The sequence below is a fragment of the Trachypithecus francoisi genome, unplaced genomic scaffold (assembly GCF_009764315.1).
Source record: "Trachypithecus francoisi isolate TF-2019V2 unplaced genomic scaffold, Tfra_2.0 Lachesis_group9, whole genome shotgun sequence".
NCBI classification, from domain to species: Eukaryota; Metazoa; Chordata; class Mammalia; order Primates; family Cercopithecidae; genus Trachypithecus; species Trachypithecus francoisi.
This window is the reverse complement of record NW_022681474.1, coordinates 62,610,634-62,634,186: the sequence shown is the minus strand read 5'-3', so window position 1 is coordinate 62,634,186 and position 23,553 is coordinate 62,610,634. Positions and strand designations below refer to the sequence as shown.

General features: G+C 42.9%; 1 long non-coding RNA gene and 1 pseudogene across 1 annotated transcript in view; one reads left to right on the top strand and one right to left on the bottom strand.

The window, feature by feature from the left end:
• Window positions 1-23,553, top strand: part of LOC117082296 — a 102,271-nt gene that overhangs the window by 17,111 nt on the left and 61,607 nt on the right. The gene's annotated exons all lie outside the window — the stretch shown is intronic.
• LOC117082295 lies at window positions 22,313-23,107 on the bottom strand (annotated as a pseudogene).

Below are 23,553 nucleotides of genomic sequence, written 5' to 3'. Positions count from 1 at the left end.
CTATTAGTGTTTTACCCCCACAATTCTCAGAGAAAGCAATAGAGGACTAAATTCCAAACATGTCTGAGGTTAGTGTTTTACTAGGAACACGTTTATAACGAAATACTAGAATTTACTTTTACTCTCCCTTTGTGACAAGTAATAATGTATAGGTTTTGTTTAAACTCTTTGGATGTTTTGAAATGTTTTAGTTTAACTAGCAAGTACTTTATTAATGGAAGCTTATCCCATAGATCTTTTAATGATTTGGCCTAAGAACAAAATTAAACTTCCTGGATTTGATTTCTCTAAAACATATCCACCAAATGCAATTGCCCTTTCTGTCAAATAAGCCCTTCCTAGTATGTAAGTCTGAAGTGATTTTTTTTCTCTGTCTCATTATGGTTGTTCCAAGTTTCTTGACATTCTCTAAATCATCTTTCGTTGAGTACAAGAGGTCCATGAGGAAGTCAAGATCGATGATAGACTTCATCTCTCTTGAATTTTAATGCAAATGTCTGTTCCCCTAATCAAACAAAGGTTAAAAAAGGAAATCAAATTAGCTTATTACAAAAGCCAGCATAACTGAGCTGACAAGAAAAATGCTTTCTGCATAAAAAGTCTTTAATCAATACCTTAAATAAGAATGTCACTGGAAAAGAAGAGTTCATATGTGGTCAGTTTTAATCTGCAAATCAATATGTTCTTTTTAATAAATATTTGACCACAGCTGCTCAATAAGGCATTGTCCATTAGAATTTCTTCCTTTAAACCAAAATGAAACAAAATTATAGCATAAATGTAATGTTCAGGGCATAACCTAAACTTGTGAGAGAATTCAAGGTTAGGGTTATTTCACTATTTAATCATTGGGTATTAAATATGGGTGAGATTCTCTTTAGTACCTTGTCCCAGATACTAGTGGTCTACATAATTTAGCTGTTCAAAAGCAAAATGATGTTGGAAAATACATTACCTATTATAATTAGGTGTAAGGTGCAATTTTCCTAGTCTAGGTATAGTTTACCTACCTGAAATTGTTTAATCAAATAACATACAAGCAATATAGTCCAAACATCAGCAAGTTTTTAAACCAAGTCTGCAAAAATACAGTTGTTGCAGATGACTTTTTATAAATAAGTGTACTTTCATAGTATTCTATCAAAACTATAATTACTATTATCTGATAAGCACTTTTTTTTTTTTTTTTTTTTTTTTTTTGAGACAGGGTCTCTCTCTCTGTTACCCAGCCTGGAGTGCAGTGGCAGGATCTTGGCTCACTGCAACCTCCGCCTCCTGGGCTCAAGTGATCCACCTACCTCAGCCTCCTGAGTAGCTGGGACTACAGGCGTGCAACCACCATGCCTGGCTAATTTTTGTATTTTTGGTAGAGACGGTGTTTTGCCATGCCAGGCTGGTCTTGAACTCCTGGACCCAAGTAATCTGGCTGCCTCAGTCTCCCAAAGTGCTGGAGTTACATGCATGAGCCACCGTGCCTGGCCGATCGCACTTTCTATAAGCGTAGTAGCAGCCTTATGTTAGTAGGTCGTTTGTATCACTACGGATGGCAGTGGCGGCCCAACTGGAGCAGCCGCTGCAGGGATGTCAGTTGCAGTAAGGAAGGCGTGGCCAGGGCTGTGTGATCAGTAGAGCCAGCGGGGGCTGGAAACTGGCGGAAGCCCTGCCCGCTACCAAGTTGGTGGGGCGGGAATCCTGTGCTCCCGGACGCAGCTGCCTAGCCATGCCTCCAGACCCAGGCATCCCTGAACTCTTGGCGGCCCAGGAAGCCTCCCTGCCCTGGCAGGTTCTGAAGTGCCCGCTCCCTCTCTCTTGTTTCTCCCCGCTTCCGGTGCCCACTACGATCTTGAAGCAAAGTTGAAGCCGAGCCTGGGCGCTGTTGTGACCTAGTCGGCTGTGCACACACTCAGGGCCGCACTGACACACCATCTCCCTGGGCTTCTCAGCTCCCTCTGAAACTTCAGGCACTGAGAAACTCAGAGAGGGAGGCCCGCGGGGGCTAGGGGAAGCTCAGCATGAACAACCTGAGTGTCGTGGATGGCATGTTGATGGTGGCAGGAGGCAGGCAGATTCCTAGGTGTGAAGGAGAGGATCCCTGGTGAAGCCTCACCTTCAAGCCAGGGAGGGCCTAAAGCCTGGGGGCTGGGATGCTGGTTCCAGGTGGAGTCCAAGAACAGGAGTGAGAACTCAAGGTGCTTTTTCCAGGCCCAGCCGTGGCCACCCATGGATCAATCAACATGCTCTTCCTCCCTTCTGAGCGCATATAAATCTCAGACTCAGCCAGACTCATACAGTCCTTGGTAGGACCTGCCTGTGGAAAGTGGCTACCCACTGTAGTGCTCCTGAGAGCTGTTCTGTTGCTCAGCAAAGCTCCTCTCTACCTTGCTCACCCTCCACTTGTCTGCCAACCTCATTCTTCCCAGACCTGAGACAAGAGCTTGGAACCCACCGAATGGCAGAGTGAAAGAGCTGTGACACAAACAGGGCTGAAGCATGCCTCCCTGCTCCTCATGTTGTGGATGATTAGGAGAGAAGAGCTGTGGCCCTTCTGGGAGCCCAGACCTCCTTAAGCCAGGGATGTGACCTGCTGAAACACCCTCTGTGGAGCTCTGCGGTTCCTGGTATCTCTGAGCTTTTGGGCACCATCATGTTAGCCTTGTCCACACAATGGTGCCTGCAGTAGAAGCTGCTTGTTGTATGTCTGGTCCAGCTGCAGCCCTGCACAGAGCTGGCACCTTGAGCTGCCCAGCCAGCCTTAGCCAGCACACCTGGCTGTAGGCAGTGGCTGGACCCCCAGTTCACTCGCTGTCACACCCCTTGCTGCTCTGCACCTGACTCACCCTTGGCAGGCATGGGATCTGGGCTGGGAGCATCAGCCAAGCAGAGCCTGCTGGGCCAAGTAGGCAGAAGGAGCCCAGGGGAGGCGAACAAAACCCAAGCAGAGGCGCTGCCAGCCACAGAAGTTTCAGGGTGGCAAAGCAACACCTAAAGGATCCTGTGACACTGCCAACATGGTATGGAATCTTCTACCTATTGGATGTGTAACCTTGTGCAAATCAGCTAGTTTTCCATACTAGAAAGTATGAATGCAGATGGTGTCTACTTCAATGGTTGTTTCAGGGATTTAAGGACATAATATATGTAAAGATGTTAACATAGTGCCTGATCTATTGTAAACGATGGCTGGTAACTCTTATTAATTACTATTACTTGAATTGTAATAGTAAACATATAAAGAACAGTGCTGACTTTAACAGCCCAATAATAATAACAGACAGTATACATAAAATATGCATTGGAACAACCCATCATACCATTAGAGATACTTAACCTTAAGCCATAATTTACCATCTGTCTTTGCTTTGCTTTCTTTCTCTTTTGCCATCAAATGATATAGTAGAATATATGCTTTAAAAACTTCTCCATGTCAAATAGTAATTTTAGAAAGACATCATAATAGCTTATTAGAGAAGTCAAAATAACCAAAATACACGAAGGTAACAAAATCGCTCCTAGATTTGTGCATTTAAAGTTGTTTAAAGATGTTTAAAATTATTCTAGGCCAGGCAGAGTGGCTCATGCCTATAATCTTAGCACTTTGGGAGGCTGAGGCAGGAGGATCACTTGAGGCCAGGAGTTTGAGACCAGCTTGGGCAACCTAGCAACACTTCATCTCCACAAAAAAATTTTAAAAAATTAGCTGGGTGTGGTGGCATGTGCGTGTAGTCTCAGCTACTCAACAGGCTGAGGTGGAAGGATCACTTGAGCCCAGGAAGTGGAGATGGAGTGAACTGTGATTGTGCCGCTGCATTCCAACCTGGGTGATAGAGCGAGATCCTGCCTCAAAAAAGAAAGAAAGAAAGAAAGAAAGAAAGAAAGAAAGCTTGTTTTAAACATCAGATACATAGCTTTTCTCCCTTTAATCTCCTTCTTGGAGATATAATTTCTTTTTATTCTATAACAGGAATTTCTTTCTTAAAGAAGTTTTACAAAGCAGATTCTTTAGAAGCCGTGGATTGTTTAGTCCTGATATACACAATCAATGAAGATGCAAAATTTATTTCCTTGAAAAATATATATACTCTTCTCATTTGGAGATAATTGTGAAGTGGTTTCTGCATAGAGCAGGAGGTCTTTCTGTAGGTATCAATGAAACAAGGAAAGCCCAAGGTAAATTTACACAACAAATGCCTACCTCTTGGCAACATGAGGAAGCCTCTTGCCACTGCTGCTACAGCTCTTTCATTTAATTATTCTTAGGTGACCATGTCAGGATTTCTAGACAGTATCCTTGGAAGCTAAGTGCTTTGAATGTTTGAGCTGTGTTAGTCAATGTAGAACTCGTGCCCCTGAGTATTAGAGATAGTGCTCCAGTGAATTATAAAACATGCTAATTAAAATACAATGTTTTTAAATGGGACCCTTTTCTGATCTATTAGGGTACCTAAGTTAGGGCCATGAATACATCGGCATTATGACTTTTTAAATGAAGAAAGCGATGATCATGGCCAACATACGTGCAATAATTTCTAGTTGACAATGTGCTCTATTTAATCATCTCCACATGTATTAACTGATTTAACTCTCATAGGTATCCCGTGAGATAGGTTCTATTATGAGCATTTTACAGATGTAAACTTTGAGAGTTTGTGTCCCCGGATACACAGCTAGAAAACTGTCAGAACAAGATTTTAACCTGGGCTCTTTAGCTTTAAGCTTCTTTCTTTTCTATTACATTCATTGATGGAGATTTCCCAACTTCTCCTCTTTTGTATTTGAGAAAACTGAATATAACAGAGGTCAAAGATAGAAATGGCTCATTCAAGACCAGGTGCGGTGGCTCACACCTGTAATCTCAGCATGTTGGGAGGCCGAGGCAGTTGGATGGATTGAGTCCAGTAGTTTGAGACTAGCCTGGGCAATATGGCAAAATTCCATCTCTACAAAAAATACAGAAATTAGCTGGGCATGGTGGCTTGTGCCCGTGGTCCCAGCTACTTTGGAGGCTGAGGCAGGAGGATGGCTTGAGCTCAGGAGGTTGAGGCTGCAGTGAGCCAATATCGCACCACTGCACTCCAGCCTGGGTGACAGAGTGAGACCCTGTCTCAAAAAAAACAAAACAAACAAACAAAAAACAAACAACATAAAACAAGAAAGAAAGAATGAAAGAAAAGAAGGAAGAAGGAAGAAAGGAAGGAAGGAAGGGCTAATGCAACTGTGTTTATGGTTTTTCAAGTAACAGTATTTTTAACTTTCATGTGTATGATTTTGAGGTACTGGCATTGGAGGCCGCTATAGTTACAAATGTTCTATTTCTGCTTTGAAACGGCAAAATTCAGAGCTGAAAAATAGACAAGTTCAAGTTGCTCAGGAGTAAACTTCCTGTAATAAAGTATTTTGTGAATGATCGTGATGTTCAGGACTTCAGCATTTCCAATTGTCTTGTAAATGTAAGATGCTCCCAAGTAATGAAGGGTGACCTATTGAGGCTGGCAGATTAGATATCAGGTAATTAGATTTGTTCATGAGCTTATCTAGTACTGAGGAACAATTGCAAGCTTAGTCCCATCTGGGATGAATCTCATCTGCTTTCTGGCTGCTAACTTGGATAAGTCAAGGTCACTACATTCAGCCTAGTTTCTTTAAAACACATATACTTTCTAGAAGGGCATTGCTTTCTTTCACATGGGGGCAAAACAACTAAGTTGTTATTAGTTAAGGGTTTCATTATAAGATGCTACCTATTCATAGATTTGGTGTAGAAATGAAGCTGTTTTGATGCCAAGGATAGAATTACGCAGTGCTTCAAATATCTCGATGCTAGGCATAGTTCTGAGAGCAGAAAGAAAATGAGAGGGCTGACCTCTCTCTGGCCTAGGTGCATTCAAACAATGTGACTTGTGGAATTAGTTGCAGGCTTCGATCAACCAATAAACAACAAGTAGCTATTGATTCCTTTGTAAATCATGTTCAAGGCTGTAATATATATAAGAAAAAAACTCCTACTCTCAAGTAATCTATAAGCTAATAGAGAATATCTGAAAATATTTGAGAGCAGTCAGTGAGCTGGTCCAAATTAATGGTGTTTGAATCTTTGCTTTAGGAACTCAAGGGAGGGAAACAGGGATTTCAACTGAGGAGGCTTGGACGACCATTTTTGGGTAGCATTGAATTAGGTTGGGTGGCATGCGGATAAGAGGCAGAAATAAAGGATAGTCCTGAGAAGGAAATCCACAATAGAAGGGAAATGATGTGAGTTTGTTTTGAGGGATGGGAGAGAAGGTTCCTACCTAAAATAAAATCTGGAATATTAGGATGAACCCATTTGTGGAGGGACCGAAATGACAGGCTGAAAAACCTGGGGTTCATGACAAAATGCCACCAGCATTTTTTTTTTCACCAGCAATTTTGGAGAGACAGATGCCCAGCTGAAGGTGACATGTCAGAATGGCTGAGTTGGTGGTATCAGGCATGAAAAGGGAGGTAATTGGAGCTTGCCACCGGAGGCAAGGAAGCTCGCCAGGAGGTGTGGCCAAAATTCAGGACTTTTTTTTTTTTTTGTATGGTTCCAGTTAATGAAGCTAGAGACTTAATTGTATCCAAGGTCTCCCAGCACAAATTTTGCTTTGCACTCTCTACTTCAAGGGTAAGATGGAGAATTGCCACAGATTGCTGAATCCTTCCTCGAATCCTGTATATGCCATGTAAAAGAAAGAAAACTAAGTGAATTAAACAGCTGTGACTATCAGACAGTGGCAGTCAGAAAGTGACCAAACCTTCCTGAAACGTGGAGAGTCAAATGTTGGGGATGACAGGGGAGAGGGCTAGTTTGGGAAGGGCAGCAGTTGCATGAAGGTTGCCTGGAGTGGGAGAGGGCCAGGTGGCACGAAAGGGAGAGGGGCTGAAAATAGTGGCAGAGTTGTATTCTCTTCCCTTCTCTAAAGGGGCCATTGTCAATCTGATTGCTGCCAGGTCCAGAAAGTCAGCCTGAAGCTGCAAGGTTAGGCTGCCCCAGGGCAGCTCAGGAGCCCAGCTGGTATGGGAAGTCAATAGATGAGAGAGGGGATTGACAGGCCTGGAAACTTCACACTTCCCCCAAGCACAAAGCCATTACCACAGGGACAGAAGATGGCACACTACAAATCAGTGCAGTTCACAGCAGTCGCTGATTAATTCTGAGGTTCCCTGGGGAGAGGGATGGCTGGAAGAACAGAGAATGTTTGAGCCCAGATTACAGTTCTAGGGCCTCTCTAGCCTGGACCCATTAATACCTATGGGACAGAAATTAGATCTTAGGTTTTCATCCACCTCTTTAGGCAGACATTACTAGCAAAAGCAACTGTTAGTCCTACAAGAATAAAAAGCAAAGATGTCTGGGTGCGATAGCTTATGCCTATCATCTTAGAACTTTGGTAGGCCAACGGAGATCAGCCTGGAAAAGAAAAAAATTAGAAAGTTATCCAGCTGTGATGTTGTGCGCCTGTAGTCCCAGCTAGTCAGGAGACTGAGGCAGGAGTATCGCTTGAGCCTAGGAGGTTAAGGCTGCAGTGACTGTGATTCTGCCACTGCACTTCAGACTAAGCAACAGAGCAAGATCCTGTCTCAAAATAAACAAACAAACAAATGAACAAACAAACAAAGCCCAGCAAAGACATAAGGGAAATTCCCAGGCATCCGAGGAGTGTAAATATAATGAAAGGCAGCAAATGGGCAGAACTCTCCTAGAGGAAGTAAAATCAAAAGTAAAACATACAGAGAAGGCAAAATAAATAACAATTAATATCACCAGAGAAATAAAAGAGACTATTAAAAAATGCCACAGAAACAAACAGGTACAAAGAAGCAATTTGAAACATTAACTTTCAAAATATAATCGTTGAAATGAAAGATTTATTATTTAATGGATGATTGCTAACGAAATTTGATGAAATTGATAAAGCTGAAGAATAAATAAGATGAAAAACTGGGTCAGGAAATTACAAAAATGGCTTGGCACAGTGGTGCAGTGGTGCATTTCAGTAATCTCAGCATTTTGGGAAGTCGAGGTGGGTGGATCGTTTGGTCCCAGGAATTCGAGACCAGCCTGGGCAACATAGTGAGATCCCTTCTCTGTTTTTTTTTTTTTTTTTTAAAGAAAACATTAGGAAGGCATACAAAGAAAGATTGAGAGACCAAGCTACAGGGAGGCAGAAACAGAAGCATTGACATCCATGTAAAAAGAGACCCCAAAATAGTGAAAAAACAAATGGAGGGGGTGAAATATTTGAAGGCATATCGACAAGTATGTTCCAAAACTAAAATGTTGGAACTGGGGTTAGAACCCAGGAAGTCTAGCTCCAGTATTTGGACTCTGAGCTATTCACTTTCTACTCAATTAATCAATGAGTAAACTTTAACTAGAAGAGAATTCAACCAAGTTCTGAAGAGAAGCTGTGTGTGTAGTATTGTACTAACAGTAATAACCAACAAGCTTGTAGTAGGAAATAAGATACTATTTGTAACAGCAACACTAATCATATCTCAGAATTAACCATTAGGGAAAAAAAAATCAACTGTTCAGGGACTACTTCTTAAAAGTTTTGGCCTGGAAATGGTGCATATTGTTTCTGTGGGGCTTAGTCTGAAAGAGGTTGGTAGACATTTGCAAAAGTACTGTGAAAAATTCAGCTAACAATGATTGTCTACATAAAGTTAAACATCCAGCTATTTCCAAATATCTTTATGAATTATGTTATAATTCTGATAAAGAAATATGAAAAATGGGCATACCTGCAGACCTGTTTGTGCAGTGTTTGTTAAGGCTTGGAAGTCAGAACACACCGGAGCCCTTTCAGTTTAGCCTCTGAAACCTCCAAAGGTAGACTCATCTTGAAGGCAATTATTGAGGATGCCCTGGAGATTTAATTTATGGCATGAAAGAGTATTTGGAGGAAAATCCTGCCAAGTACCTAATGCAAAGTTCCTAACTATGTATGTTTGTGAAAATTATAATGTATGCAGACATACCTGGAACTTAAGAAATATGTGATTGAACTCAAATAAAATTGACTAGTGGTTCTTAAATGTAGAACACCTGGCAGAATACTCAAAGGAGAACCGATCACCCTTCCTATCCTTTCTGTTACGTTGTGGACTATGCATCCATAGCAGTTGGATAATGATTAATAAAGCATATGTGTATTCATTGCTTTTTAAAAAATCTTCTTAGCAGTCCTGGAAATGATTATTTTTTACATTGAAACTTAGAAGCATAGAGTTTCAAAGTTGGAAGAAACCTCAGAGATCCTAGAGTAGTCCCCTTGTTTTGCTAATGAGAAAAGATAAATTGCCGTCTGAGTTCACAAGGGAAGGTAGTGGTTGAGACAGAATTTACACCTAGATAATCTAAACCCACATTCCAGTAATATTAATACCTTCTGCAAAACAGGCCTTTTGTATTGTTAGGGGATTTTCTGGAAGACAGGGTATAGAGGGGAGGTGGATAGTGCTGGCAAAAAGGAGGCATTCACTGGGCAGAGGGAAAATTCCCTGTCAGTTTAGTGCATATTCAGTGCAGTTTGGTGCAAACAGTAGGTGCCTTTTTTTTTTTTTTTTTTGAGACAGTGTCTCGCTCAGTCACCCGGACTGGAGTGCAGTTGCCCTATCTTGGCCCAACTGCAACCTCCGCCTCCTGGGTTCAAGCGATTCTCCTGCCTCAGCTTCCTGAGTAGCTGGGATTACAGGCATGCACCACCATACCCAGCTAATTTTTGTATTTTTAGTGGAGATGGAGTTTCACCATGTTGGGCAGGCTGGTCTCGAGCTCCTGACCTCAAGTAACTTCCCAGCCTCAGCCTCCCAAAGTGCTGGGATTATAGGCGTGGGCCCCCATGCCCAGCCTAGTAGGTTCCTGTTCTATGCAGGGCACTGTGATAGGCGTTAGAGTACTACCCTTGTCCTTGAGAAGTCCTGACTTGCTACACCCTCTTCCTGGTTTGGGATTCTTTCTGTATTAGCCACTGATAACTTCTCATATTATCAGTTTTTCCCCATATTAGTCACTGATAATACTTGCATTATGCTGTTAACTTTAAATAATGAGATTTTAAAATATGATTAAATATAAAATTTATTTGAGCATGAAGCTTAAGGATAGCCACCTGGAAAGCACAGATTCCAAATAAATGGGGCTAATGTTCCAAAGTGAAGCAGTTCAAGTTTCACTTATATAGGCAGACACAGAGAAGTGTTAGCAGGATGACAGCATTTTCTACCCAAGAGTAGTGCATAGGTTACAGCGATTTGATTGGTTACAGATTGCTACATTCCAAGGAAAATGACTGTATTACTACCTGACTAGAAGTAAAGATATGAGTGGGTCTTATCTCTGGAGCCACTTGGTATTCTTAACAATAAATCTTAATTATGTACAGAAAGAAAAAAAAAGGCAGAAGTTCTCTATGTGCTGTGTGGCTCAGGGCGAATCGTCATATTCCATTCAAGGCTCAGAATGCTCTACTGTGCCAACACCTTGGCTGGGCATGGTGGCTCACACCTGTAATCCCAGCACTTTGAGAGGCTGAGGCAGATGGATCACTTGAGACCAGGAGTTCGAGACCAACATAGCGAAACGACCAACATGGCAAAACCATGTCTCTACTAAAAATACAAAAAATTGGCCAGGCGTGATGGTGCATACCTGTAATCCTAGGTACTTGGGAGGCTGAGGTGGGAGAATTGCTTGAACCCAGGAGGCAGAGATGGCACCACTGCACTCCAGTCTGGGTGATATAGGGAGACCCTGTCTAAAAAAAAAAAAAAAATTTAACATCCAACAGCTTTAAGTTCAGATTACTTAATTTCACAATGCTTTCCACTTATTTTGCAATCTGTAATCTCCTGGGTCAGGCACAGTGGCTCACGCCTGTAATCCCAACACTTTGAGAGGCCGAGGCGGGTAGATCACTTGAGGTCAGGAGTTCGAGATCAGCTGGGCAAAATGGCAAAACCCAGCCAGGCGTCATGACTCACGCCTATAATCCCAGCACTTTGGGAGACTGAGGCAGGTGGATCACAAGGTCAGGAGATCACGATCAGCTTGGCCAACATGGTGAAACCCCGTTTCTACTAAAAATACAAAAAAAGAAAAATTAGCCAGGCGTGGTGGCGTGGGTCTGTAGTCCCAGCTACTCGGGAAGCTGAGGCAGGAGAATTGTTTGAACCTGGGAAGCAGTGGCTACAGTGAGCTGAGATCATGCCACTGCACTCCAGCCTGGGCGACAGAGCGGGACTCCATCTCCAAAAAAAAAAAAAAAAGAAAAAGAAAAAAGAAAAAGAAAAAGAAAAAGAAAAAGAAAAAGAAAAAGGGTGACCCAAAACTGTGCCACTGCACTGCAGCCTGGGTGACCGCAAGACTCCATCTCAAAATAAATAAATAAATTAAAAAAATAATAAAGATCTGTGTGCTCCTGGAGGGCAGAGGTTAAGTCTACTTTCCCTAGGTTCACCCAACATTGAGGAAATTGCGTGGCTGTGGTAGCTACCCAGTGTTACATGCTACAGAGGCCTGGGTAAGGGTAATGAAAGTGTCACTGATGGTGACTCAGCACACGCTTTTCCCAAAGCCTACTTCTGGTTAGCTGGTGTTATAGAGGCCAAGGGAAAATTTTCTCTTTGCCCTCTGGAAGTTTCACTGAAAAACCAATGGAAAAAAGGCAGGTTAATAAGAGAGAAGGCATGCAAATGTATTATTAATGATATGCATGGGGGACAACACAGATGACCCCATCCCCTCAGGGAGGCTAAGAAGCTTCTCACTTTTTTTAAATTAAATTTAATTTTAAGTTCTGGGATACATGTGCAGGAGTGCAGTTTTGTTACATATGTAAACGTGTGCCATGGTGGTTTGCTGCACCTATCAACCCATCGTCTGGGTACTCAGCCCCGCATCCATTAGCTATGAGGTTATGCAAAGAATGGGGGCTCAGAGCAGCGCAAATAGGTTATTGTCGTAAATCACATGACAGCGGCAAGACAAGTTATAGAAGAGAGAGAAGAGGGTGGCTGGCTAGCAAAGGTGACCTTGTTATGTAGATGAAACCTCATGGGACGGCAGCCCTCAGAGACAAGATGGTACATGTTTCTTTTAGACCTTTAGAGATGTCAGACTCTCAGTTCATCTTTCCTAGATCTGGACAAGGGAGGGCTTCAGAGAATGCATGGCTGCATGAATCAGATTTTCTCTATAGAGGCAAAGCTCCCCGCAAAAGACAGCTTCTTAGCTACTCTTCTATTTCCAGCCTTTCTGAATTGCCATCTTGAAATATGTCAAAGAAGTAGGTTTTGGAGTGAAATATTTCAGTTTCCTTCAGTATCTGTACCTTTCCTCAAGCTGGGGATGATTTACCAATTCTTTCACTCTCTCCGTAAGTGGTAAGAAAACTTAGCTGTTGCCTCATGGTGTAGAGCTCCAACAAGCCCTCCAAAGCTGTGGGAAGAAAATGAAGATGTTTTGTCTGTGACATTATAGAGACATCTATCTCAGGTGAACCCTGGCTAAAGGATAGGAATTTCTGCGGGGTCCTCCAAAGGAGATGAGAGCCAGAGCCAGTGGTTCAGCTTCCAGTTTCCTGAGTGGTGGGGAGGGCTTTGCAGACACACAGGAATGACACCTCCATCCTTTTGTGAGCCTTGGCCCCTTGGAAATTCACTGAAAATCACTGACATGAGGCAGATGGATTAATAGAAGAAAAGACAGACAAATTAATTTAACATGTATACATGGGTACAGAATAAAGAACCAACTTTCCAGTGAGGTACAGAAGCTTCAAGATATTCCACCTTGAGGTTACAGAAAGAATGCAGGCTTGATCCTGGTAAAACAGGTTATGAGAGGCGGGAGAGAGAAGAGGAATTCTATTGAGGGACAATACGTGATTACTAGGGAGAATGATTGGCTGGGGGAACAGAAAATAATCTTAAAAAATTTATTTCAATAGCTTTAGAGGTACAAGTGGTTTTTGGTTACGTGGATTCATTGTGTAGTGATGAAGTCTAGGCTTTCAGCATGCCTGTCACCTGAATAGACTACATTTTACCCAACAGGCAATTTTTCATCTCTCCCCCTCCCTGAGTTGCCAATGCCCATTATACTGCTCTGTATATCTTTGTGAAACGGATCCCCTTCTCCTTCTTGCAGGGGATGCAGTGGGGGAGTAGCTTGCTTCTTCAGTGCCCTGCTGCTCAGACCTCTAGGGGAGCAAACAGATGGGCAGGTTGTGGGTCTCTGACTCCATGGCAGTATCTTGGGGTGAATGTTTACAGCTGAAGCCCCAGTGGATGGGTGTTGTAGGGTGATCTTTTAGTTTAGCCATCTGTAGGCAGCTTGTGTTAGTCAGCTCAATTAGACCCCTTACCTTATCTCAAGGACAGAGGGCTTTCTGTACCCCGGGGCAAGGACAGAGGGCTTTCTGTACCCCGGGGTTTCTTGCCTTGGTGTACCAGAAGAATCGGATCACACATGGGCTTGGAGAAGGAGTGCAAAGTTTTATTGAGTGGAAGTAGCTCTCAGCAGATCGTGGAGTCAGAAGGGGGATGGAGTGGGAAGCTGGTTTTCCCCTGGAGTCAGGCGGCTCAGCAGTCAGTCTCTTCTCTGACCACAGGCCAAACTCCATGTTGTTCTGCGGGAGTCTGCTGGTGCCTGTCGGTGTGCTGTTCTGCCGCTGTGTTCCTCTCGATGTCCAGCTGCTTGTGTATTCTTCCCAACAGGGACTCGGGGTTTTTATAGGCACAGGATGGAGGTGTGGCGGGCCAGGGTGGTCTTGGGAAATGCAACATTTTGACATGAAAACAGAAATGCCTATCCTCACCTAGGTCTGTGCGCACAGGCCTGGGGGTGGAGCCCTCATCAGGGACCCCACCCTTCTTCTCCCAGCACTTCTCTGCCCCACCTCCTGTATCATTTGTGTACCCGTAGTTTAGCTTCCTCTGACAAGTGAGAACATGCAGTATTTGGTTTTCCATTCCTGAGTTACTTTACTTAGGATAGTGGCCTCTGGTTCCATTTAAGTTGCTGCAAAAAGCATTATTTCATTTTTTTTTTAATGGCTGAGTAGTATTCCATGCTGTGTGTGTGTGCGTGTGTGTGTGTGCATATATGTATGTGTGTGCATATATATGTGATATATATGTATATATGTGTGTGTGGGTATATATATATATATATATATATAAATATCTCTCTCACATACTCTTTATCCCCTCATCTGTTGATGGGCACTTAGGTTGACTCCGTATCTTTGCAATTGTGAATTGTGCAGTGATAAACATGCATTCAGGTGTCTTTTTTGTATCATGACTTATTTTCTTTTGGGTAGATACCCAGTAGTGGATTGCTGGATCGAATGGTAGATCTACTTTGAGTTCTTTGAGAAATCTCCAAACTGTTTTCCATAAAGGTTGTAGTAACCCCAACGGTGTCTAAGTGTTCCCTTTCCCCTGCATCTGCACCAACATCTATTGTTTTTTGACTTTTTAGTAATGGCCATTCTGGCTGGATTAAGGTGGTATTTCATTGTGGTTTTAATTTGCAGTTCCCTGATGATTAGTGATGCTGAACATCTTTTCATATGTGTTTTGGCCGTTTGTGTGTCTTCTTCTGAGAAATGTCTGTTCATGTCATTTGGCCATTTTTTAATGGGATTATTTGTATTTTTCTTGCTGATTTATTTGAGTTCGTTGTAGATTCTGAGTATTAGTGCTTTGTTGCATGTATAGTTTGCAAATATTTTCTCCCATTCTGTAGATTGTCTATTTACTCTGCCGATTGTTTCTTTCACTGTGCAGAAGCTTAATTTAATTAGGTCCCACTAATTTACTTTTATTTTTGTTGCATTTGCTTTCGGGGTCTTAGTCATACATTTTTAGCCTAGGACAGTGTCCAGAAGAGTTTTCCCTATTTTATCTTCTAGGATTTTTGTGGTTTCAGGTCTTAGATTTAAGTCTTTAATTTATCTCAAGTTAATTTTCATATATGGTGAGGGATAGAGATCCAGTTTCATTGTTCTACCTGTGGTTATCCGATTTTCCCAGCACCATTTATTGAATAGTGTGTCCTTTCCCCAGTGTATGTTTTCATCTGCTTTGTTGAAGATCGGTAGCTTCCAGGTATTTGGCTCTAATTCTGGGTTCTTTATTGTGTTTCATTGGTCTAGGTGTCTACTTTTATATCAGTACCATGCTGTTTTGGTTACTGTAGCCTTATGCCTCTGGCTTGGTTCTTTTTGCTTAAGATTGCTTTGGCTATTGGAAGTGCGGAGAAACAGATATTAACTTGCAAATGTTCTTTTTGGAATTTAAATGGTCATTTGAGACAGTCATTGTCTTGAAAAATTGTCTTCTTTCCTGTAATGGATAATGCATTAACAAGCAGCAGAACAAGAACAATTGTTCTTGTTGGTGTGTCAGTCCTATTGAGAGGTGAAGCTGGCTGGGCTTCTGGGTGGGGGGTTGGACTTGGAGAACTTTTCTGTCTAGCTAAAAGATTGTAAATGCACCAATCAGTGCTCAGTGTCTAGCTAAGGTTTTGTAAACTCACCAATCAGCACTCTGAAAAACACACCAATCAGCATGCTGTATCTAGGTAAAGGTTTGTAAACATACCAATCAGCACTCTATAAAAACGCACCAATCAGTGCTCTGTGTCTAGCTAAAGGTTTGTAAATGCACCAATCAGCACTCTATAAAAATGGACCAATCAGCACTCTGTAAAATTGACCAATCAGCAGGATGTGGGCGGGGCCAAATAAGGAAGTAAAAGCTGGCCACCCCAACCAGCAGCAGCAACCTGGTGGGGTCCCCCCTCCATACTGTGGAAGCTTTGCTCTTTGGCTGCAATAAATCTTGCTGCTGCTTACTCTTTGGGTCCACATTACCTTTATGAGCTGTAACACTCATCATGAAGGTCTGCAGCTTCACTCCTGAAGTCAGCAAGACCACGAACCCACCAGAAGGAAGAAACTCTAAACACATCTGAACAACTGAAGGAGCAAACTCGGGACACTCCATCTTTAAGAACTGTAACACTCACCGTGAGGCTCCACAGCTTCATTCTTGAAGTCAGGGAGACCAACAACTCACTGGAAGGAACCAATTCTGGACATGCTGTCTGTCTCTTTTTATTCCTTGTCATGTTGCCCAGGCTGGTCTTGAGCTCCTGGGCTCAAGTGATTCTCTTGCCTTGTCCTCCCAAAGTGTGTAATTACAGGCATGAGCCACCCCACCAGCCAGTCCTATCTTTATGTAGATAAGGCAAAAGTCTCTTCCAGCACTTGATTGTCTTTATGGATTTGTAGTGTAAAATACTCATGATGCCAGGGAACCGTATTTTGTGGTGAGATATTTTGATTTCTTTCTCTTTCCTTCTCGCTTCCATTTGCAAGACTCAGGCCTGGCTGTCCGGAAATGAAGTCTAAGGACAACTGGAACATTCCTCTCTTTCCCAGTTTCAAGGTGAGGTCGCAGGTCGTTAGGCTTACTACCTTGGTCCTCGCTTTCAGACTCTTAGATGGGGCCTGAGAATGTGGTTTCCAGGAGCCCTGATTTCCATTCCTTTGGCTGTTTCCTCTACTCTCATGCCTGAGTAAGCAAGAATCCTTTATATAGTGTTATGCATAACAACAAAGACATTTTTATAGCATTGGAAAAAATATAAATGGTGGTTACAGCACTTCATTCAGCAGAGAGAAATAAATACCGTGTGTTTAATTATTTTTTCAGCAAACCGTTCCCATAATCTATTTTTCTGACTACAGAACATCAAACATTGTTAAAGAATAATAAATAGCGTATGAATCAATTTGTAACATTGCCTTCTTACATGGGCTCTTTAATTCCTGGTAATGATTTAATATACAAACATGCCCGGTGCACCTGTCTTGGTGAAATGCAGTAATTTCCCCTGTCGAGTGGTATGTGATTTCTTCCCTCTGTTCCAAATGGTCTATGCTTTCTTCCCCTTCTCCTTCCGTATTACTGATCCTATACCTCTTTCCAGTAGCTCATGTTTATCCTGTGCATTAGACACGCTTCTAAGTGATTTTAGCATCCGCTTAATTTGCTGGGGTGCTGTCTGGAAATGTCATCAGGCTAGGGTGAGCAGCACGGAAGTGTTCTTCTTTCCTTCTGAGCTGAGGTGGGGAGATCACACAGGCTTCTTCTATGAATAGAACACAGAGCGTTTTGCTAGTTAAGCATAATTCAGAACTGAATTTATAATGAAGACATAATTTGTCTCTGGTGCATAAATATCAGTATGGCAGGGCTGAATCCAACACACTTTTTTTTTCTTTCTTTGTGTTAAAAGGCAGAATGGGGTGGGGGGGAGTCTTTTGAAAGATGTAACAAAAACTCCAGGTATGCTCAGTGGGTGGGCTGAGATGAGCGTCTCAGGTTTAGTGAGCAAGTCCAGAAAGTTTCCATTCTGATCAGGTTCTGCTCTTTAGCTTTGCTGGACTTGGAAACAATTTTAACCAGGTCAATTGAGACAAGTAGGGTTAGGGAAATGATTCATCTGTAAACAAAATATTAAAACCTAAGAAGCCTTTGAATACACGATGTGGTTAGATTTCCCTTATTATCTGACATTGGCTTGAACCTCCCCTTAACAAGGAAGAATATTTGCCCCTCCCAAAGCAGCCCCCTTGTGCGACATGTCTGTGGTGTGCTCTCCACTAGGTCCTCGTGTTTGTAGGCACTGCCTCCTCTCTGAGCCATTGTCCCGTCTGCTCTGTTACTACTGACAGCTGCCCCACGCACAGTGATTCTTCACCGCATTCACCTGTGCTACCTCCACTGTGGCTTCAGAAGAGCCCTTCTTCCATGGATGGATCACGGGACAGTTGATGTCAGGATGTCATGAGCCACAGAAAGAGAAGAAACATTTTGCCTGAAGCTCACCACACCCAGCTGTCCTTGGTCCCTGTTCCATAATCTACCATTTCCTTCAAGAATTAACAATGGAATTATCTACTTCCCTCCAGAGGAACCCACTCCTACACACAGAGTAATGACCTTGCTCTATGTCTCCAGCAGGATAATGTCTTTGGAACATAATGGTTTGATATCCGTGTGTTCTGAGTCATTTATTCATTGATAACATCACTTAGGAGAATTGATAGGCTAGTCTATGTTGGTCCATGCCAAACTCAAGCCAGTATTTTCCACCATCTCTGCTCTGATGTGAAGAATCTTCTGGAAAGAAGTGCAGGTCCTTTCTATCTCCTGCCATCTCTCCAATCCAGATTTTCCAGCAACAATTTCCAGAGCACAAGCATCAGTGTGCAGAAGGCCCTCTAGAGTCACACAGAGCTAAGAAATATTCCAGTATGCTCCCTGGAGACTATCACCCCCACCACCATCAAAAGGCAAGACATTCTTAAATGGCTTTAGCTCAGTTAAGTCTAGCAATGCTCTTATTCTTCAACTAAATTTCTCCTCAATGTAAAATAGTTCCTTCAGGTCAATGGTCGCCCCAAAGCAGCAGGGACCATCTCACAGTATTTTCTTTCCAATTCATACAATCAAAGAATTTCCTTAAAACAGAGTTTAGTCTGCAAAAATGGTGAATGCAGACTTTCAAACTCTTTATAGAGCAAAACTCTTTGTGGCTTAGAACGGTTCTTCTTTTTGGCCAGGCGTGGTGGCTCACGCCTGTAATCCCAGCACTTTGGGAGGCCAAGGTGAGTGGATCACAAGATCAGGAGATCCAGACCATCCTGACTAACATGGTGAAACCCCGTCTCTACTAAAAATACAAAAAATCAGCCCGATGTGGTGGCGGGTGCCTGTAGTCCCAGCTATTTGGGAGGCTGAGGCAGGAGAACGGCTTGAACCCAGGAGGCAGAGCTTGCAGTGGGCCGAGATAGCACCACTGCATTCCAGCCTGGACAACAGAGTGAGACTCTGTCTCAAAAAAAAAAAAAAAAAAAAAGAATAGCTCTTATTTTTTTCAGATTCTAACCATTAAGTTCCAAAAACAAATAATAATACAACTTTGATAAATCAGCATGCAATGTACTTAATAATGAGAAAAAATATTTTGACATTTTTTCCTACTTTGGTTACTTGTAAAAGCTGAATTAAAATAAAAGTAATTCAAGCCAAGGGATTGGTGGGTAGGGACAGGTTGGGAGAAAAATCTAAATATTTATGGATCATTTGCTATCTTCCTTGCTGCTCTAAATAATTTAGATAGGATATTTTATTCTACCCCTCAACCATGCTGTGAATTAGCCCTTATTACAGGTACTTGAAGATGAATGTAAAACTGAGACTCAGGGATATTAAGTGTCTTGTTCAAGACCATGAAAGTGGTTTGCAAGTGTGGGACTTGGCTTCAACCAGTTCTATAAGATTCTGTATCTCCTCTTCTTTCCATAATACCGTTTTAAGCTTAGGGAGTATTTTCATTAAGCTGTGAACACCTAGTAGGATACTCTTCTCCACCTTGGCCTTTTGCAAATCTTATTATACGAAATTAATGTGACCCTGTACCTTGGCCAATCAAGTCTTAACTAATTCATTCATTTGAGTCCTTACTATGTGCAGGACACCATCGGAATGGAAGTCACAGAACCCAGCGCCAGTGGGGGATGCCATTTCAGCACAACACACTTTTAATACTCTTCAAACTGGGCCATGTGCAGGGGCTCACATCTATAATCTTAATGCTTTGGGAGGCTGAGATGGGAGGATTGCTTGAGGTCAGGAGTTTGAGATCAGCCTGGGCAACATAGTGAGACACTGTCTCTACAAAAATTAAAAATGAAAAAACTAGCTGGGTATTGTGGTATATGCCTGTAGTCCTAGTTACTGGGGCGCCTGAGACAGGAGCATCCCTTGAGCCCAAGAGTTCAAGGCTACAGTGAGCTATGATATGTCACTGCACTCCAGCCTGGGTGACAGAGTGAGACTCTGTCTCAATAATAATAATAATAATAACACTCAAATCACACTTGACCCCTGGCTGCCAATCCCACCTACATTCCAACCCCCCTGAGAAAATACATTGGGTAGCAGCCTTGGGTCATTTGGGGCATTAAGAGAATTTGAGCAATCAGAAGACTCACTCCCATGTTTCTTTGCCATTTTCCACATTCTCATCATTTTCTTGTAATTGTGTAATTGACCGGATTTTTAATTGTGGGATGGTAAATTTTTAATCAGGAGAACATAGTCATGGATAGAAGCAGGTGAAGGAAAAGATTTATGGGGCTTTCAGGAAACTTACAGGAAAATCCCCTAAAAGGTCATCATTTGTTATTCTCAATATTGACTTGTTAGAAGTGAATCTCATTACCTTTGTTTTATCTGACATATTTATGGAATATGTTTATTTATTAATGAATTTTTCTGGAGCAAATATAACAAACACATGGGACATTCTGACAGTCACTCAGCTATATGGTTGGGTATATTTATTACTGTTCAGAAATGGAAAGTTCCAGGAAAACAATTGAAAAGCATTCAATTTCTTAAAATGCATGCATTCCATGAATCATTTATTCAAAGGATTAAGAAGAAAGATATGTGAGTTGGTCTGTGGTCAAAAACAATCTCTTCCTCAGCTTTCTTCCCAGAGTTGTTCAGAACAATTTCTTCAAATGGACAGAGGTTGTAGGAATACTTCCCTTCCACCCTCTGAAAGTTCTCTGAGAAATCAACTGACAAAAGGCAAATTAATAGGATAAAAAGTGTATGTTTATTGATATGCACAGGAGTCTGACATAATATAAGATCTCAAAGAAATGGCCAAATGGTTGATGCTTTTATACCATCTTGAGGTTGCACAAAGAATGGGGGCCCAGAACCCAGCCCAAAACAGGTTATGGTGGTAAATCAGGTGACAATAGGCAAAACAGGTTATGGAAAGGAGAGAAGAGGATGCCTGGCTAGCAAAGGTGGTCTTGTTATGTAGGTGAAACCTCACGAGTAGCAGCCCTTGGAGAGAAAAGGGGGGAAATGTTCCTTTCAGATCTTGAGAGATGTCAGACTCTCAGTTCATCTTTCCTGGATCTGGACCAGGGAGGACCTCGGAAAGCCTGGCTGCAAGGACACAGATTTCCTCTACAGATGCAAATTTCTCTGCAAAAGACAGCTTCTTAGCTACTCTTCTATTTCCAACCCTTCCGAATAGCCATCTTGAAATATATCAAGGAAATATATTTTGGGGTGAAATTTTTTGGCTTCCTACAAGTCATGGTACAAATAGGTGGGCACACTGGCTAAGGGGTTTGCTACCCAAGTTGCTGTCGATCAGTTTGATCTGGTCAAGGAAAATGTGGAGGAAGCAGGCTCTATTATTCCCTCTCTTGTATCTTTGCATACCCCGTTGCTTCCATGCCTGGCAGATGCTGGTGGGCATCACTGAAGTTCTATGTGACACCAGAGGAAGGGGATGGTATCACCAAGGGAGGTGGAGTCACAGAATCAGAGACTGCCACATCAGGGAGGACCTGCAAGTCATTTCACAGCCAGCTCTCTTCTTCCTTCTTCCTCTTCCTTTTTTTAAAATTCTTTCTTCTTTTTCCTTTCTTCTTCTTTTCTTTTTAGTGAAAGTCTCGTTCTGTCACCCAGGCTGAAGTGCAGTGGTGTATCATGGCTCATTGCAGCCTCAAACCTCTGAGCTCAGGTGATTCTCCTACCTGAGCCTCCCGAGTAGCTGGGATCATAGGCTTGAGTCACCATGTCACAGGCATTCAAACCAGAGCGACTCCATCATGAATAGGGGCTGGTTGAAATAAGGCTGAGACCTACTGGGCTGCATTCCTAGGAGGTTAAGGCATTCTAAGTCACAGGATGAGGTAGCAGGTCAACACAAGATACGAGTTATAAAGACCTTGCTGATAAAATAGGTTGTGGTAAAGAAGTGGCCAGAACCCACCAAAACCAAGATGGCAATGAGAATGACCTCTGGTCGTCCTCCCTGCACGTTATGTGCTAATTATAATGCATTAGCATGCTAAGAGACACTCCCACCAGCACCATGGCAGTTTACAGATGCCATGGCAACATCAGGAAGTTATCCTATATGATCTAAATGGGAGAGGAACCCTCAGTTCCAGGAATTGCCCACCTCTTTCCCAGAAAACTCATGAATAATCCATCTCTTGTTTAGCATACGATCAAGAAGTAACTATAAGTACAAGCAGCTGAGTGGCCCACACCACTGCTCTGCCCAATGGAGTAACTATTCTTTATCCTTTTACTTTCTTTTTTTCTTTTTAAAATTTGTATTATTTTAATTATTTTTATGTACAGAAAACTCAACAGTGTACATTTAACCCAGTTCAGTGGCAAGTTCTTTAGCTTTTGCCTTTTTGAGCTTCACAATGCAAGCCACAGACTTGGGACCCAGGACATTGCCGCCCCAGTGATGGCGGATCTCATTGTATCTGTCACTGTAGTTGGTCCTGATAGCTTCCATCAGCTTAGCTAAAGCGCCTTTGTCTTTCGAGTACACCTGTGTGAAGGCGACAGTGGAGCAGGTCTTCCTGTGGACTAGACGGCCCAGTCTTGCCTTCCCCTTGATAAGGCAGTAAGGGATCGCCATTTTATGACACAGGGCAGGCAAGGAGACAGCCAGCCCGATGGGATCCACGTTGTGTACTATCACCACTAGCTGAGCTTTCTTGTTCTCCACCAAGGTGGTGACGGTGTTAACTCCTGCTCGAAGGACAGGTGGCCTCTTAGTGGGGACGTCCCCTTTACCAGCAGCTTTCTTCTTGGCCTGGGCCAACGGCCTCTGCTTCTTCTCTTGCTTTGTCTCTGGTCTGTACTTGTGGGCCAGCTTAAGCAGCTAAGTAGCTGTTTGGTGGTCTGGGGCCTGGGTGAGCTGATTAATTGCAGGACAGCCGTTTATAGAGGATGGCTCTCTGCCACTGCAACCTAATACAGCGGGGGGCCATTTCACAAAGCGAGTGAGGTCTCTTTTGGGCTGGATGTCCTGTCCAGTGGCAAAATTCTTAGGCCTTTCCTCAAACAGGGGATTCACCACTTTCTTGGCCTCCTGTTTCTTCACGCCAGCAGGGGCCGGAGCCACCTTCTTCCCCTTAGCCTTCTTTCCTTTCGGCATCTTGGGCGACAGGAGGAGAGAGAGCTATCTATTTACTTTCTTAATAAAATTTCACTTTATGGACTCGCCCCAGATTATTTCTTGTGCAAGATCCAAGAACCCTCTCTTGGGGTCTGGATCAGGACACCTTTCTGGTAACAACAATTACCTGGCAGTTCCCTTAGTCTACAGATTTGGAAACTGAGGCCCAGAAAGGGTCGCTGACTCTTCCACAGTCACTGGATAATTGCCAGAACAGGTAAAACTCCACCTGGAACTTCTCATCTTTCCATCCTGAGGCATGAGCTCTCAGGGAGCTTATCCAGTCTGAACTTCCATCCCCTTCAGCCTGTACCTGTTAGAGCAGCGGCTACATGCTGAGTCTGAGCCTGCACATCTGAGAGCCTGCCCACTGATGCTGGGTAAGAAATGCTGCTGCCCAGACGGGGGGATCATGACAGTTTGTC